The sequence below is a fragment of the Ceratotherium simum genome, chromosome 18 (assembly GCF_057802395.1).
Source record: "Ceratotherium simum simum isolate JZ-2026a chromosome 18, ASM5780239v1, whole genome shotgun sequence".
NCBI lineage: Eukaryota > Metazoa > Chordata > Mammalia > Perissodactyla > Rhinocerotidae > Ceratotherium > Ceratotherium simum.
This window is the reverse complement of record NC_141917.1, coordinates 27,568,683-27,587,860: the sequence shown is the minus strand read 5'-3', so window position 1 is coordinate 27,587,860 and position 19,178 is coordinate 27,568,683.

Sequence of the window (19,178 nt, the reverse complement as noted above, 5' to 3'; positions counted from 1 at the left end):
AGTTTGTATACTCCATCACCAAGTTTTATGGATTTTATTTTCTATGAGAAGTGGACAACGCGCCCCCTTCAGCGTCATCCTTCTATGAAGAACAATAGCCTCCTAACCCCGCTTTCTGCGTTCATTTTTCACATGGCACTAGGATAGTCCTTTCAGATACAAATATGATCGCAGCAGCTTCCCGCTTAAAACTCTTCAGTGGCTTTCAGTTGCTCTTAGAATAAAAATAGTCATGGCTTTGAAGGCCCAATTTTCTTGTTGCCCCACCATACACTGGACTCTAATCAGAGGGACGTTTTTTATTCCCTCAGGTCTTCTCCCTGAGATTTTTTTTTTTGTAGTGTGGAGATTGTTCTCCCCATCTTCACCTCTGCATGCCCTCACACACTTTTTGCCTATTTAACACCTATTTTTTTTTCAGATTTCAAGAATTGCTTTTTTTCTTAGTTGTTTTTTGAGGAAGATTGGCCCTGAGCTAACATCTGTTGCCAATCTTCCTCCTTTTTTCCTTTTTTTCTCCCCAAAGCTGCAGTAGATAGTTGTATGTCGTAGTTGTACATCCTTCTAGTTGCTCTTTGTGGGTCATAGCCTCAGCATGGCTTGATGAGTGGTGCTTCAGTCCGTGGCTAGGATCTGAACTGGCAAACCCCAGGTGCTGCAGTGCCAACTTAACAGCTATGCCACCTGGCTGGCCCAAGAATTGCTTTCTTAGGGGCACCGTTTTTTGACCACTCTTACTGGATGGGGTGAGCCTCCTTGTTAAATCTGCTAGTAGCTTCATGTAGCTCTCTAAGTAGCACCTATCAGTTCAGTTTTATAATTTTAAAAATTTGTTTCATTGTCTCTTAGGTTGAAAACTCCATGAAAGCACAACTTAAGCCTGGCACACAGTTGATGTTTAATTACTGTTGAGGGAATTAATGAGTGTTGAGACAAACCTTGCTTGAAAAATTACCTCTTAATTTGTGTTGTGAAAGAAAGAATCCAAAACCCCTATGCTAATTAGGTCTAGAAGAAAGTTTATAATAAGAGTAGAGTATTGGTAGTACTCGGTGGGTGTTCTCCATGAGAAGTTCCAGGAGTTATACACAATTTTAGTAGGCTTAAGTAGACCAATCTGATTTCCCATTTTTAAAATTAGAATGAGAATCAACAGGATCTAATCTTAAAACAGTTTAATTATGCTCATTAGACATGTTTGCCTGAATAGTATCCTAATTTTAAATGAGGATGATGAATACCAGAAAGATCAAGATTACTGAATTTGCCAGAGGTAGAATAATATAGGCTAACAATTACAGATTGTTCTCACTGCTATACAACTTGGTCTTTAGCAGCTTCTCTTAACCCCTCGTTCTTGTTTGACCCCAGAACCAGTCCTGGCCTAAGAACGGCAAAAAGAAAAAGCAGAAGTCTTTTCTGAAAGGTTGAATGTGGTGCAGGAATGTAGAAGAAGCTGTAAAAATCAGTCGCTGGTGTGGGAACCTCTCAGGGAGGTATCCAGATGGCACAGTGCCCCCTGGTGTTAGGAAGGTGTTCTTTCATCATATGCACATTTAGGGCCAAACATTGGTAATGAAAGCTTCCACCAGATCTCCAATCCAGAGCACAACATGCTATTATGCAATTTCTGTGTATTTACCAACAAAAAAGCTGTTGATTGACATCCAGTGTTATAATTTATGTCCACTACCCTACATACTTTTTAGGACAGTGGCTCTCAATAGCTCTGCCTTGAGAAGTGGACCAAAATTATTTGTGAGATATGCTACAAATAATGTTACAAATAATAGAAGATTGCACATAATCAACTTTTTAAAAATATGAATTAGAGAAGATTCAAGATTATTTATAATAATATCTTATTCATTCATGTAAGAACATTAAAAAAAAAAAAAAGGAAGTAGAAAGAGTGTGTAATAATGGAAGATGTGCCTGGAAAGTTCTGCTTTGGTGTTAGTGTGTCTTAGAAAAACCCTCATCTGGGACATGGCCAGGTAAGTATGAATCTGATTACAGGGAGAATTGGGAGAGGTTCTATTTTGGTTGCAAGAAAGGGACCCATTTGGTGGTTTTGACAAATGAGGAATTTATTCTAAAACTACATGAAGTAGAAAGGGAAACAGGAATGTCATCTGTGTAGCCAGGCCACATGGATTGCCGGAAAAACTGAACATTGGGGCCTCATGGAAGCCTGCAAAGACTGCAGCTTGATGGTTGATCAGAATCCACATTCCTCTGTAGTAACAAAGTTGTGACCTTGAACTCTGGTACTCTACTAGTAACGTGATTTAGTTAGTCTTGTCTCTTGCTCCTCCTCCTATTACCAGCTGGGTAACTTACTCCATTTGTCCTGGTTCAAATTTCCAAGAGGGAGAATCAGAGTGGCTGTCTAATTACCAAGCCACATCATCATAAGTCACAGGCCAACTTATGGATTGATTGGTTGTGCCTTAGGTCAGGTGCCTCCCCTGGTCTAATCAGCAATGGCTGAGGGGCTGGTCATATGGTATAGCCATCATTGTATAGGGATCACCTGCTTTCCTCGTTATGAACTGTGGGTACCTTTAGAAGGAGATGCTGAGCATGACGTGCTCTGAGTGATATCTCTAAAGCTAAATGTGTTTGTGATTCATTGGGCAGTATTTTTTCAGTTATTTACTGTAAAGAAATTTTGATGCTATTTCACTTAAAAAGGGTTTAGAGGATTTTTTGTGAGAGTTTTCCGGTAGGAGGGGAGGCAAGGGTGCTTAACTTCTAACAACATCTAAGAGAACTAGTTCCATGGAATGCACTTTGGAAAATGTGACATTACACTTATGAGGTGTTCATTATTATGATAAAATTACTCACCAATCACATTTCGAGTGGCATAACACTTTCCAAATAAATGTTGATTTTTATTTTAGTCTAAAATCCTTAGAGCTGTCAGGCGTATGGTCCCTACTAATGTGAATGTTTTTCCTTCTGATTTCTTTGCAATTAATTCTACAAATTGTTTTATATCTGAAAAAGATGCTTAAAATCGTGAATTCGATTGAAAACAATACCAATTATGATGCAGATTCGTGCAACACAAAATACGTCTCTATAGACAACAGCACAGAGGTAATGCTGATGCAAATTTAGAAGATGATGTTTACTCAGGGCACAGGCTTAGTACCTGTGTCAATCTGAAACTCACCCAGTAATTCTGTGAGTATTTTACACCAATGTTTCTGGTTTCCCTTTCAGATCTGTCCAAAAGTTCTATGGACACTTTGAATGACAGTGTCAACATTTAGTAGGTAGCTCCAAAATAGAAAGTCCATCTACATCTTGAAGGGGGCACTCTCTGTGGTATTTGAATCCTGGCTTCTTATAAGTGAGTTATTCCAGTTCATTTAGAGACCTTGCTTCCCATCCTCTGTTAGATTTGACTTCAGTGGATCTTAGTTTTTGTTCTGATCTAGTAACATCTAACACATTCCTCATTTTCCACTACCTTGTTGAAGAACTTCTCTACTACCTTTTGAAGTTACTCCATTTTATATCTATCTATTCCTTAAAGATATCATTTTTCCTTTCCTGCCTCTAACATAATAAATTTTTTCTTAAAGCAACCTCTCTCTTCCTCCAGCGTAATCTGCATGTTTTCTTTGATCTTGCTTTCAATCTTCTACTGCTCATATCTAATAGTAAAACTGAAGCATATTTTCCAAGCTACTCTAGTTTCTCTTGGATCTCCTAAGAATACCTGCTTCCCAGATACTGAGACTTCAGACACCGATCTTTTTATAAACTTAATTACCTTCTCCACTTTTGGATTTGTAATAACTTAATTGAATTTTTTCTCTACTTCAGTCCCCCAAAAGAGCATATTCTCTTTATAGTAAAGGCCCATATCCTTTTTTTGTTGTCAATAATATGTACTAATCTTTTGATCTTCTTAACTCTCAAGAACCTACTTAAGACCATGTGGCTGGGGAAATCTCTGGATAAACCACGAAAGTCAAAAAGGTCAGTCCCTCCAGGCTTCCCCTTTTGTCCTTAAATACAGGTCAAAAACTATGCAAAGAAGCATGGAATTGGGGGCAGCTGATCTAGCTCTGCATACTTAAACCTAGTACAAAAACTAGAACTAGCACTCATACTACTATACAGCAGTACCCCATAGCCATGTGTACCTTAGCTTCCTTTGCACTTTAACATCCTGCACGTTGGCTGAAAAACACTGTAAAGGAACAAATATTGTTCCTTTTGACAATACTTAATAGAATGCCCCAGCCTAACATTCAGTGCAGGGAAAAGATGAAGCAGCCACTCTCTGAGGCCCACACAACCTGCTTACAAGGACCAGGGCCTGGCCTGCTTCAGTTAAGTGCCAACTGCAACTATGGTAAAAATCAGCTCCTCATCACAACATCAATAGCTGCAAGACTGTTCAGGAATTTTGCAAGTCAGTTGTTAAACACAGCCATGATTAAAAATTAAATTATGTTAAATGCAATGTGGTCTCCTGGATTGGACCCTAGAACAAAAAAAAAGACACTAGTGGAAAAACGGATGAAATTCAAATAAAGTCTGTAGTTTAGTTTATAGTATCGCACTAATGTTAGTTTCTTAGCTTTCATAAGTGGTCATATCAGATAATGTTAGAGGAAGCTGGGTGAAGCATATATGTGAATTCAGTATTGTCTTAGCAAGTCTTCTGTAAATCTAAAGTTATTTTAAAATAAAAAGTATATATATTTTTCTGAAATAATTTTATATTTTTTCCACATGTACATATATTATATATAAATTATATATAATTATATATGTTTATAAACTTATAATTATTATATAAACATATAAACTTACAATTAAATAAATTATATTTTTATTTTTTTAATTTTTATTTTTTTATTTATTTTTTTTTTCCAGGTCATTTTTTTTTTATTTTTTGTTTATTGTAGTAACATTGGTTTATAACATTGTAAAAATTTCAGGTGTACATCATTGTACTTCTATTTCTGCATAGATTACATCATGTTCACCACCAAAATACTAATTACAACCCATCACCACACACATGTACCGAATTATCCCTTTCACCCTCCTCCCTCCCCCCTTCCCCTCTGGTAACCACCAATCCAATCTCTGTCCCTATGTGTTTGTTTAAAATTTTTACAATGTCATAAACCAATGTTACTGCAATAAACAAAAAATTAAAAAAAAAAAAAGCTCAAAAGCTAGCTGCAAAAGGATCAAACTGATCCCGAGTAACATAACTCCATGTCAGAACAGAGCCTAATTCTCTCTCAAGCAAAATAAGATCCAGCATCTGTAGAATTAAAATTCACAATGTCTAGCCTTTCATCAAAACTTCTTGTGCATGACTTTATTTTTTTTTTTTTTTTTTCATTTTATAGTTTTTTTTTTTTTTTTTTTAATTTTTTGTTTATTGCAGTAACATTGGTTTATAACATTGTAAAAATTTCAGGTGTACATCATTGTACTTCTATTTCTGCATGGACTACATCATGTTCACCACCAAAATACTAATTACAACCCATCACCACACACATGTACCGAATTATCCCTTTCACCCTCCTCCCTCCCCTTCCCCTCTGGTAACCACCAATCCAATCTCTGTCCCTATGTGTTTGTTTATTGTTGTTATTATCTACTACTTAATGAAGGAAATCATACGGTATTTGACCTTCTCCCTCTGACTTATTTCACTTTGCATTATACCCTCAATGTCCATCCATGTTGTCACAAATGGCTGGATTTCGTCGTTTCTTATGGCTGAGTAGTATTCCATTGTGTATATATACCACAGCTTCTTTATCCATTCGTCCCTTGATGGGCACTTAGGTTGCTTCCAAGTCTTGGCTATCGTGAATAAGGCTGCAATGAACACAGGGGTGCATGTACCTTTGCAAATTGGTGTTTTCAAGTTCTTTGGATAAATACCCAACAGTGGAATAGCTGGATCATATGGTAGTTCTATGCTTGATTTTTTGAGGAATCTCCATACTGTTTTCCATAGTGGCTGCACCAGTTTGCACTCCCACCAGCAGTGTATGAGAGTTCCCTTCTCTCCACAACCTCTCCAACACATGTTGTTTCCTGTCTTGTTAATTATAGCCATTCTGACAGGCGTGAGGTGATATCTCATTGTAGTTTTGATTTGCATTTCCCTGATAGTTAGTGATTTTGAACATCTTTTCATGTGTCTGTTGGCCATCTGTATATCTTCTTTGGAGAAATGTCTGTTCAGGTCTTTTGCCCATTTTTTAATTGGGTTGGTAGTTTTTTTGTTGTTGAGATGCATGAGTTCTTTATATATTTTGGAGATTAAGCCCTTATCAGATGTATGGTTTGCAAATATCTTCTCCCAATTGTTAGGTTGTCTTTTCGTTTTGTTGATGGTTTCCTTTGCTGTGCAGAAGCTTTTTAGTTTGATGTAGTCCCATTTGTTTATTTTTTCTATTGTTTCTCTTGCCTGGTCAGATGTGGTGTTTGAAAAGATGTTGCTAAGACTGATGTGGAAGAGCGTACTTTGTGCATGACTTTAAAATATGAAATACCTAAGATAAAACTGAAAAAATATGTGCAAAAATTGCATATTGGAAACTATAAAACATTGCTGAGAGATATTAAAGAAGATCTAAATAAATGGAGAGATATAACATGTTTATGGATTGGAAGACTTGATATTATTGGGATGTCTGTTCTCCTAAAATTTATTTATAGATTTCATGCAATTTCAATCAAAATAACAGAAGATCTTTTTCAGAAATTGATAGGTTAATTTTAAAAATGATATGGAAATTCAAAGGACCTGGAATAGCCAAAACAACTTAGAAGAAGAGCAGTAAGGTTGAAGGACTTATACTACCTGCTTTCAAGATTTATTGTAAATCTATAGTAATTAAGACAGTGAGTATAGCATAAACATAGACAAATAGGTAAATAAAATAGTAAAGAGTCCAGAAAGAGACTCACAAATATCTAGTCAATTGATTTTCACAAAAATGCCTAGATAATTCAAAGGAGGAAAAGATAATCTCTTCCATAAATGGTGCTGAAGTAATTGGATAGCCATATGCAAAAAAATGAATTTCAGCCATATGCAAAAATTAACTCAAAATGGATCATATATCTAAACATAGAGGAAAACAGAAAACCTTCATGATCTGGGGTTTGGCAGAGGTTTCTTAAAGAGGACACAAAACCAGAAAACTAAAAAATTTAGAAATCAATAAATTGAACTTCATCAAAATTAAAAACTTTTGCTCTTCAAAAGACCCTGTTACAAAAATGGAAAGACATACCGTAGACTAGGAGAAAATATTTGCAAAACATATATCTAACAAAAGACTTGTATCTAGAATATATAAAGAATGCTTACAACTCAGTAAGACAGGACAATTTAAAAAAAGGGCAAAATATTTGAACATTTTACCAAAGAAGATATACAAATGACAAAGAAACACATGAAAAGATGCACTACATCATTAGTCATTAGGAAAATACAAATTAAAACCACAATGACATTTACTACACACCCACTAGAATGGCTAAAATTCGGATACTAAGTGTTGGCGAGGATGTGAAGCTACTGTAACTCTCATATACTGGTGGTAGGAATGCAAAGTGGTAATACTACTTTGAAAAACAGTCTGGCAGTTTCTTTAAAAGTTAAACATACATTTACCACATGACCCAGCAATCCTAATTCTGGGTATTTACCCAAGAGAAATAAAAACGTGTATACGCGCACACACACACACACACACACGCACACACACACAAAAGTGGTTCCTGCAGTGGCCTCTTGGGGGGTTCAATGCCTGGTGTCTGGTGGACCAGGGCTTCGAGGCACTGGTCTAGAGACACAGCTTGGGCATTGATTCTTTGCTTCCTTTAATTCTTAGTTTTCTGCTTAATTGTTATTATTTTTTTTTTTTTGGTGAGGAGATCAGCCCTGTGTTAACATCTGCCAATCCTCCTTTTTTTTTTTTTTTTTTTGCTGAGGAAGACTGGCTCTGGGCTAACATCTGTGCCCATCTTCCTCCACTTTATATGGGACGCCACCACAGCATGGCTTGCCAAGCAGTGCATCAGTACACGCCCGGGATCCGAACGGACGAACCCCGGGCTGCCGCAGTGGAGCACGCATACTTAATGGCTTGCGCTACCGGGCTGGCCCCAGTTTTCTGCTTAATTTTGCCTGAGAAGAACCAATGAATTGTTTTGGAAACAAGAGGCCAAGTTTGACACTCAAAAAAGTCATATGCCTCTTGCCTACTAGGAATATATTTGAATAGCTTTTTGGAAGTTCTGGACCTCATCTACAAAGGGCATGCTTTCCTCCAAAGTTGTAAATTTGTAAAATTAAACATTTGTCTTTGGTGTCCCTCCCATCTCATTTCTCTGTGGAGTACCTCTGCCACTCCCTGAAGGTACTCAGGAACATCCCACTCTTCTACACCCACCACCTTCTATGGAAACCAGCTTCCAGGAAAGGCTCTGAATTCATTTTCACTAAATAAACAACTACTTGGCTTTGATATGTTACCTTGATCAGATAGCAAAAGTCTTTGGCTAAAGCAGGATTTTCTTAACCTCAGCACTATAGACACTTGGGGCCAAATAATTCTTTGTTGTGGGGGGCTCTTTTGTGCATTGCAGGATGCTTAGCTGTATCCCTGGCCTCAATCCACTAGATGTCAGTAGCACCTTTCTCCTAGTTGTGATAACCAAAAATGTCTCCAGATATTGCCAAATGTCCTGTGGGGGCAAAATCACTCACAGTTGGGAACACTGGTCTAAAATGATGAAGTTCCACCTGTGCAATCTTTGGGCATTATCAAACCGAAAGGAAAAATATGTATTAGGGCAATAATTGGGAGAGCCTTCTTAAAATATGGACCTTGAGTGCTTGTTGGTAAAGGACCACCTGGTTTTCTAACTGTGTCGTATGGTCAGGTTATTTTTCCTCCAAACAATCTGCACATATCTATATTGTCCCTGAACATTTCCTACCTGGTGATGCAATTATGATGACCTATGATTATGAGTAAAAATATTTCTTCAGTTCCCTTTTTGCACAGGAATATATGGGAGATTTACATATGCATTTTTTTTTTAAAGATTTTATTTATTTATTTTTTCCCCCCAAAGCCCCAGTAGATAGTTGTATGTCATAGCTGCACATCCTTCTAGTTGCTGTATGTGGGACTCGGCCTCAGGATGGACGGAGAAGTGGTGCGTCGGTGCGCGCCCGGGATCTGAAACCCGGCCACCAGCATCGGAGCATGCGCACTTAACCACCAAGCCACGGGGCCGGCCCTACATATGCATTTGAAATATCCTCTGTATTAGGATTCTCCAGAAAAACAGAACCAATAGGATACATATAAATATAAAGAGAGAGAGAGAGAAAGGGAGAGACTGAGATTTATTATAAGGAATTGGCTCATGCGATTATGGAGGCTGAGAAGTCCCAAGATCTGCAGTAGGCAAGATGGAGACCTGGAGAACCAATGATATAAGTACCTGTCTGAAAGCTAGCAGGCTTGAGACCCAAGAAGAGCTGATTTTTCAGCTCAAGTCTGAAGGCAGGAAGAGACCAATGTCCCAGCTCAAATAATCAGGCAGAAGGAGTTTTCTCTTACTCAACCTTTTTGTTCTATTCATGACTTCATTTGACCGGATGAGGCCCACCCACATGAGGGAAGGCAATCTGCTTTACTCAGTCTACTATTTCAAATGTTGTTCTTATCCAGAAACACTCTCACAGACACACCCAGAAAAATGTTTTAATGTCTGGGCATTCCATGACCCAGTCAAGTAGACACAGAAAATTAACCATCACATCCTCCCATTGACTTTTTGGACGATCCTTAATTATTTCCCCAAGAACTGAACTTGGCAAGTTGATACTCGGATTTCAATCTGAATCACTGAGCTACTTCGAAGACATACGTAGTCGGCTGAGTTCTTCAGTGGGAAGCAGCTTGGAGGGCTAATTAAAGTGGAGCCTTCTGCTGGTACAACCTCCCTGGAGCCAACAAGACCACGGTGCCATATTCTTGCTTCCCCCTAGCCATAGTGAGTCCCTATTTCTGGCCACTTTTTCTGAAAGAGCCAGATAGTAAGTATTTTAGGCTTCCGGGCTAATGCAGTCTCTTTTGCAACTACTCAACTCTGTCATTGTAGCACAAAAGCAGCTATAGACACTATGTAAACAAATGGGCTAGCTGTGTTCCAATAAAATTTTATTTACAAAAACAGGTGACTGGTCTGTGGGCCGTAGTTTGCTGACCCCTCCTCTAGAGCATTGTTTTCATCTGCATGGTTGTACTTGGGTTTCTGGCACTTCTGTATTTCAACTTGCAAAAAAAGGAAAAAAGATAGTGAAATTGCTCATGCCAAATTTGTTAAAGCCCAGACCCAGAAGTGGTTCATCATCACTTTTACTCATATCCCATTGGTTCAACCCTAGTTGCATAGCTGCTAGGGAGGCTGGGTAATCCAATCTCTACTTAGATAGTCACATACCTAGCTTAATTTCTGTCATTGTTGAGAAGAACAGATTTTAGTGGAAAACTAGCAGCCACTGCCACATGAGACCAACCACTTAGGAGATAATTCTGCAAATTACATGATGAGTCTCTCTCTTATTGCAAGTTTTATTTAATTAGGAAATGATTTTTTCTTCATTTGAAATAATTCCCATAAAATATTTTCTGAGGATGTAATAATATATAACTGAATACTTATACACAATTTAGATCTTATATTCATTAAGAAATATTTACTAAGTGCCTGCTTTGTTCTAGGCTATTCTGTGATTTATGCCTTTTGAGAGTTCACAATATGCTTAAAGAAATAAAATATCTCAACATAAAAGTTATCAATAAATATTCAATTACTGAATCAGATAATGCATTCTATAAACATTCAGAGGAAGAGATAATTCATATTTCATATCTAGGATATAGCTTTCTCTCTTCACACTGAGTTGTTAGAGTCACATTGTTTTGCATGGAAACAGTTGGGAGCTGAATTTGAAAGACTTTTCCTCAAAAAATTGCTTTTTGAGCTGTATATTTTAGTACTATAAGCACTTGATTTCAAGGGACAGAAGCCCACTCAAGATCGTTTAAGCAAAAAGAAAATGGTATAATCAGATCCAGGGTCTTCGACGATTCCAGGCCACTGTCTTTATCTCTGCTTTCTTTCACGTGCTAGCTTCATTTTTAGAAGAGTTTTTTTTGTGTGTGGCTGGAAAAATGGCCACTGGCTAGTCAAAGTCCGTATTATCTTTACAAATTTTAGTTCAAGATTCCGGAGGAAGAGGAGGCATTTTTTCCCAGTGGCTTCAGGAGAAGTCCCTGAACCTGTCACTTTGGCCAGGGGTAAGACAAACGGAGACCAGCCAAGCCTTGGTCAGGAGCTTCTGGTGCTGAGGGAGACTGGATCAGCTCCACCCAAGTGATGCAGAATGGAGACAGGTAGTTTTCCCATGGAAAGCTGGGAAAAAATAGTCCAATAAATTTGTCTTCTTCTTGGCCATACATGGAATACACAATTAAATTCTTATTTTATAAAATTGCGCACTCCTCACTACATTTTAAAAAGGATGTGATGACAGTACGTTATCAATCCTTGAGTGATAGGAAGGTAGATAGATGATAGATAGATTGATAGATGGATAGTAGATAGACAGATTTAAGCATCAGTGATAGGCTCAACATAACTCTAGGTGCTGGGTTTGCAAAAATTAGTGAGATCTGGGGTTCCTAGCCTCATGAAACTCATGACTAATGGAGAAAATTAAACAAGCAAACAAACATTACAAAACAGTGTGATAACTAACAGATATGATGATGGATAACGATCTTGCACAAAGGAATAAAATCGTTCTTGGTCTTTTACGGTATTATTTCTTGCTTTTTCTGCCTTGTGTGGGGAACATAAAAATGTAAGACAAACACACTGGATTTGGAGTCAGTAGACTTTGGGGAACCTCTAGCTATGTGGTCTTAAGCAAGGATATGACCACTTTGGTTCTCAGTTGTCAGGAGTGTTAAATGAGGAGGTTGAACAAGATGATCCTCTAGATTCTTCTACATTTTAAAATTCTAAATATTTGCATGTACGAGACTGTACTAATCAATGGGGAGTTCACTGGAATTGTTGATTATTCAGGATATATATAAACTGAGACGCCACTAGATGTCATCCTTTCATAGATTTTTTTGCTATTCAAGCCATATTTTAAATGCCAGGAAATCTGGGAGTTGAGTGGGACCTTAAAAATCATATTTGTTCAATCACGTCAATTAATTAAAAACAAAAATAGACTATTTGGGCTAGATAGATCAAATGACTTAGCTAAGTTCACGTAGCTAGTTGGCATTAAAACCAGACTTTTTGACTTCTATTCCAGTGGACTTTCCTCTCCCTAATGTGAATAATACTTGGAAATGATGTTTTTGCATCAGTTATCAACTTTGATAATGGTTTTTTCTCTCTTTCTTCTTGACTCTTACGCAAAGTAATTTTGAGATCTGGGATAGACTGCTCAAATTTCTGTGATTTAAAATAATACCAATAACACTGGACGAAAAAAGTAATATTGTTCATAGATTACTACTCTGCTTTGAGACCTGTTTGCAGACAATTCACAGGAGGATATAAGAAATTGGATAGATGTGAATGAAAATAGAAATCAAAGTTCACAAACACCTAGCTTATCTGAAGTTTAGACTTTGGCAACCTCAGATTTTCCTTTTTTAACATGGCCTTGGATGGAAAGTAGGTTGAAAAGGGCTTTCTTTGAGAAGTGAAATGGCTTTTTTAAGGTCCCTGCACCAAAGCCATTAACATTAATTTCTATCTCATCCCTTGAACCTTATCTAATATACAGTTCTTAATAAAAATGGTTATCTAATTCTTGGTTTAGATGACCCTAGGGAATTTGAAATAGAAATGGGACCGTAAGAGGCAGGCCCACTAAAGTAAGTGACAGCAGATAGCCTGATTAGAAGAGAAAGGGGAAAAATTGCTAGACTCAAAGAAACAAAATTGTATTACATCATGATAAAATAACAAATGTTTATTATAGCAACCTTGTGTCTTCAAGAAAAGCTTAAATTATGTTGACTATCCTTTGTGACATATAAACTTTTTGAGAAAGATTTCCTACAAAATGGTTAAAATGAAGCTTTGGTGTCCACAAGGAATGTTTTGCTTATATGAGAAAGTCATTTATGTAATGCTTATAAATGTGAAGTTACAATAAATCCTTTTCTCAGGATGGGGGTGGGAATGGATTATGTATATAAATAGTGAGTCTATTAGTACTGGCTTGATTTCCTGAGTACACTAGGGTTAATAATTCTACTGCATAGGAGTGCTGTGGGATGTTTGGAAGAGTGTGGAAAGTAGAAAGTGCTCTATAATCGTAAGCTATCAAGATGATGACAGTAAGGGAAACTGAATGCATGCACCCATCCCAAAAAAGCTCTGCCTGAGGAGATGAGCTGAGAAAACTGAAGAGCTCGGAATTAAAAAGACAGAAGCACAGAATGGATGGCCATGCGTTAACCTCTCAGTGGATGGTGAAGTAGCAGGACTGATCTTCCACTTCCCAAAAGATAAGATGTGATCAGAAAGATTCTGCTAGGGAAAGGAAAACGGGAACACTCAACCAAGACTGAGATGTGACCCATCTCTGTTCATGAATGAGTGTAAAGCTACGGCTCTCCCCCTGGGGTGGAGCTCTGTGAGCCTAAGGGACCAGCTCTTCCATTTCCCCCATTTTTTTTTCCTGCTCAATTCCAACATGAAGGAACGCCTTCAGGACCGGTATAGTGTCTTCCTTAAGCTACTTTCAGTTTTATTTTACATCTGCCCTGGGTAGGACAGCTGGGGTGTTCTGCTGTTTTTTTTTTTCTATTTTATGTGGTCAGGCTTCAGTATTTTTCTCCCTTTTTTTTAATCCTCTGCGTGAATGAAAGTTGCTTGTAGGAAGATTCCAGTTGGATTGAGTGAGGAAGCGAGACAAGTTGGCCCTCACATGTGTCTGCATCTCTCTTGCATGTGCTGATTGAATGTCTATACTATTCCCTCAAGTCACCTCATGTGCAAAATTGTTATGATCTCAGAATCCAGCAAATAAACAGCAAATGTGCTTTATTTCAATGTGGGAATTTCATATTCTCTTGTCTATTACTGGAAAATAATTTATTTCCCCCACATATTTTGATTACATTATGGTGGCACCGGTCATGTTGCTGTGTTAAGGTGACATCAGCATTCCTGTTATAAACTTTTTGTCAGGCTTTATAACTTGCCTGTAAAATTCTGCCTTGAGTCTGAGACTTGCTCTCAATCCTAGACCTGTTTAGAAAAGAAGAAAATAAATATGTCTTAAATTGAAAAAAATGTTAGAGTCAAAATAATTAACAGTGGAAATCTCCAGTTGTTCAAATCTAGTTGCTATTTTTTCATTAACTCCAAATCCTAAAGCGTAATTTTTGAATTCAGTAAGTTCTCTCACTCTGTGTGACATTTAGTATAGTTTGGAAGTTTGTCTTTGTATCAGGGAAGGACATTTTATCTCCGCAAATAAACCAACTCAACATCTGGGTGAAAGAATAATTCAATTTTTTAAAAATTTCTTGTTTTTGTTTTGTAAGGGTTAGGGGCAGACAACCCAAAGCCCGGGATGAACCATTTAAGTGTGTTCTGATACTGTCTTTCTTCAACCTGAGAGATTAACTCACAGAAATCCTGCTTCGTTCACGTTCTCTCTCTTGAGTTACTTGTGTATGGTTTTCCCTTTTTAAAGTTTTAGTTCAAATTCTACTTTTTATTTTAATAGCAAGGGACTTCTGGGGGCAGAAGTGAACAGAAAAGAGCCACACATCAAACTCACTTTGTAAAAGTGTCTCTTTAAGGCTTATCCGTAAGTGAGGCAGCGTGTTGTGGAAGTGAAATGCTTTTTCAATTGAACTGTCTTTCTGGAAAACTTTAATTTTTAACTGCCAATTTGTCTACACTCCTCAGTTTTTAACCTCCGGGCTCGTTACGGGCTCGGTGATAACTCGGTTGACCCCAAGGCTTTTGTGAACTTACTTTCAGAGATCAAGGCTCTGGTCAGGACACTACCCTCTGGGGATGTTTTCTGCTCTCTCCGACTTCAAAGCAAACTGAGCCCAGAGAGAGATAATAGGCACAGTAGGGATAGATGAGCCAAATTTTTGTCAAGGATATTTTGCTGTAGGGTTCTTGGGATGAACTAAGTTATGTACCATTTTTAATCACCTTCAAAGCTCTAAATGGTAATGGCTGGTTTTAGTTAAGTTAAATTTGAATGGAAAGCCAATCAGTTGAAAAAATAGCAGATGCATTATAGGACCCTAAGCTAAAGGTATTTCAGGAAAAAAAAATGACCTTATTCAAGATTCTACAAGCAAAATAAAGAATTTGGGGTGGGAAATGGGTAAGAGAAGCCCTGTTACCACCTTGCTGGGTGATTTTTACTAAGTTGCTACAGTTCTCTGAGAATCAGTTTCTCTCTACATAAAAAAAAGAAAAACAAGCTATCATAATGATAGCTATTTTTTATCATTTATGCAGGGTTTTGAAAACTTTTTCTGGAAAGGGCCGGATAGCAAATATTATCAGCTTTGCAGACCACATGTTCTCTGTCCCAACTACTCAACCCTTGTCCTAGTAGCTAGAAAGCAGCCATAAACAATATATAAATAAATGGGTGTTACTGTGTTCTGATAAAACTTTATTTACAAAAACTGGTAACCTGCAGGCTGTAATTTCTGATTCCTGGTTTAATGCATGCTTGCATACTTATTATGTGCAGGCACTGTGTTAACTGCTTTACACACACTAGTACACCTAATAAAGAAGGTACTGTTATTGTCATAACAGTACCTATTGTCTAAGCCAAAGCTTAGAGAGATTAATACACTTGCCCAAGGACACACAGCTAGTAGAAGCCAGAGTTGAGTTTTGGCATCAAGTCCACCTGCCTTGGCTTCTCTTACTCTTTTCTTTAGACAGACTTACCTTCCTACCTAAGAGAGCTTCCATAAGGGAATTGCTAAGTCCCAGCACTGTAGACTAGGAAATGTAACCCAAATCTTAATAACTCCAGCTGATAAGTCCCATAGAAGAGTTTGCCACAGAACATATTTTCCAGATGACTTTTGGAATTTAGCTTGGTAATATGGGTCAAAATAATTTTTTTTTCTGTTACACAACTATACTTGTTTCACCCATGTTTAGCTTACAGGGGAGGAATTCTCTTTCTCTTCAAATGTACTTAATAATTTTTCCACTTGTTTTTTCCCCTTGAAAGTAAGAGAAGAACTATTAAGATGCACTATTTACTTAGACCTGAGTTTCTCTTTTAAGTGAGGAAAACACAAAGCATATTTTTTCTGTTTTCCCCCAAGGGAAAAAAAAAAGAAATGGAAACAATGAGAAAGCCTTGGCAAGTACCATAGAGATGGTGAATTGCAATTCAGGGTGAATGCCATTCCCATCCTCTTGTGTGATTTGACAATCGCTGAGGGGCCTGCATTTTCAGCTGTATGGCATTTGTAATGTGGAAAAGTGTATGCATTTTTACGATAAGCTTATTGGATTGACTCAGGCAGAACAGCTCATTTGGCAAGACTTAGATGTATACTGAGAATCCAACTTGGTTTATCTCCATCAGGGAGAGGAGAGCTCCCCCAATATACCGTATCTTCCAACTGGCTCTGCCCACCTCCTGGGGCAGACTGGGACTGAATAAGAAAACAGTAGAGTATTGACTGGAGAGTTGCCCACATTTTCAATGTGATAGAAAGAACCAACTGTCAAGCTTTTCTATAGACTGGCTGTGATCTGTGATGCCCTTCACAACTCTTCCTTTGGGTTTCCCAGGAGATCTTATCAGAGGGCCTCTGAAAGGGAACATGGGCTCAAAGGAAGGTCTGTAATGCATCAAAGATTCCCAACTAACCTGACTTAGGCAGGGTGAACTTCCTCACTTCAAAGGTTACCTCTTAACTAATCAGGTCTGGAAGGTCACAAACAGGCCCTAGGATCTGGGCTTCCAGGACAAAGTATACATACATCCCCATGCCTGTATAGTTCCATGGCTGCAGTGCCTGGAGCATCCTTTCTTTGTGATGGAGCCATTCTGGCTTCTGAAACTTGGTGAGTTTGCCCTGGTGTTTGGATTGGAGTCATAAAAGTTTCGTGGACAGTAAACCTTCTTGGCAATTCTCTGAAGGTCTTGGATTAACTCTGTTGAAGGTCTGATTCAACCAAATCAGCGTTTATAGTTTATTTTATGGGAGTAGTGATGCAGGTGCATAGTTGCCACTAACATCACCATCAAGCAGTAATTAGTGACCCATTTGGGGATAACATTGAACATCAGTGCCATCACCTCTTTTTCCAGAGTCTCTCACTTCCAGGAATCTCCACATTTTGGGTCCCCATGCTGATCCCTCATCCCTGGCCTTTCCAGGCTTGCTACATATCTCTGTATCTTACTCATTTCTCTAACCTTGGCACAGATGTGTTGCTTGTGTTGGCATAAAGTCTCATTGTATAGTTTTTAGGAAAATTAATCTTCCATTTTTTTATCGCAATTAGATCTGAAGGGGGAAAAACTAGATAAAATTTCTCATTGTTTTTTTTTTCTGACTAACAAAGGAATACCAACAGTATACTAGGTTGAATTATAGCTTTCCAGGAGAAGCAATTAATATATATATAACATTAAGGTACATGGTTACATTAGAGATAACATTAAACTTTTGAAGACCAGATGTTTCAAGAGGAACTCCTTATAAATGAACTAGAAAGTACATGTTTATGATAATAGAATATAGAACACGCCACACATGTAAACCATTTCATCTCTTTATAGAGACACTAGGGCAAAGATGTAATATTTGAATTCTTGAATTATCTGGAGAGTTTAATTAATTATCTCCTTATTGATGTAGAATTGTACTTCTAGGAAATTCCAGAGCTTATTTTTATGTTTGTACCCAGAGAAAGGTAATTGCCCTCTTATTTTTCATTTCTGGTAAAATTTACTTTGCTGGAAAAAGTAAAAGACACATAAGATTAAACATTTAATTACAAATCAGCAGCAGAGAAATTTGTCAATTCTTCTATCTATAATGTTGTTTTGAAACATGTTTCATTTTAATCTGTTGTTTTGGTAAGTTTATCATGAAATCATTTCTTCTAAATATACAGGAGGGTCAGAGTTTCCCCTAGAGAATCATACTATCTAAAGCAAATTAAATTAATGACAGAGTAAGACTACCTCCTCTCTGCCCCCAATTTTTTTTCTGTTTATAATAATAATATATATTCACCATAGAACATTTGGAAAATAGATAATATTATATGAAATTATATAAAAATATCACTCATAATCTTACTGCCCATAAATAACCACTGTTACCATTTTGTTATATTTCCTTATTCACGTATATATGTATGTGTACACCAATGTGCATATAGCAGTGGGATCAGAGTAAGAATATTAACCAAAATTTAACTGGATTATGTCATCGTCTGCATAGTTCTAGCCTCCGACTGCACCCATCCATCTCCACTTTACCCCATTTCTAGGAGTCTCTGGGGTGTGCCAAATAAGTTCATAAATATTTTCTCATGTGCTATTCTATTTCTCTTTTTGCTTTCTTCCATCCTTGTTTCTTGCTCACTGCAATATCCTCAGCATCTAGAAGAATGGCTGGCATGGAGAGCTCTCAATAAACCAATAAATAAAAAGTCTCCTTGAGGGACATGCCCCAACAATGTCCCAACTGCTGGTACTCCTTCTGAGGACACTGTTGTCCCACTAAGGGTGCAGTCTCCTCATGCTCTTTCTAAAGTTCTCACCGTGCTGAAGGTGCTGGAGGGATACTTCACACAGAGTTGTGGAGAAGGCCCCTTTCCTAGCTCTGTGCCCTACTTTGTTACCCAAAACATCAGTGCCTTCCTGAGCAGGTCCCCACATCTCATGAAATCCCTTTGAAAACTTTTCCTTTGGCTTCTGCCTGTAGTTCCTCTTCACTAGACTCAGATATAGTGTTGGGAATAATATCTGAAACAGACACCATGATGTCTCCTCCAGTTTTGTGTCCGTATTT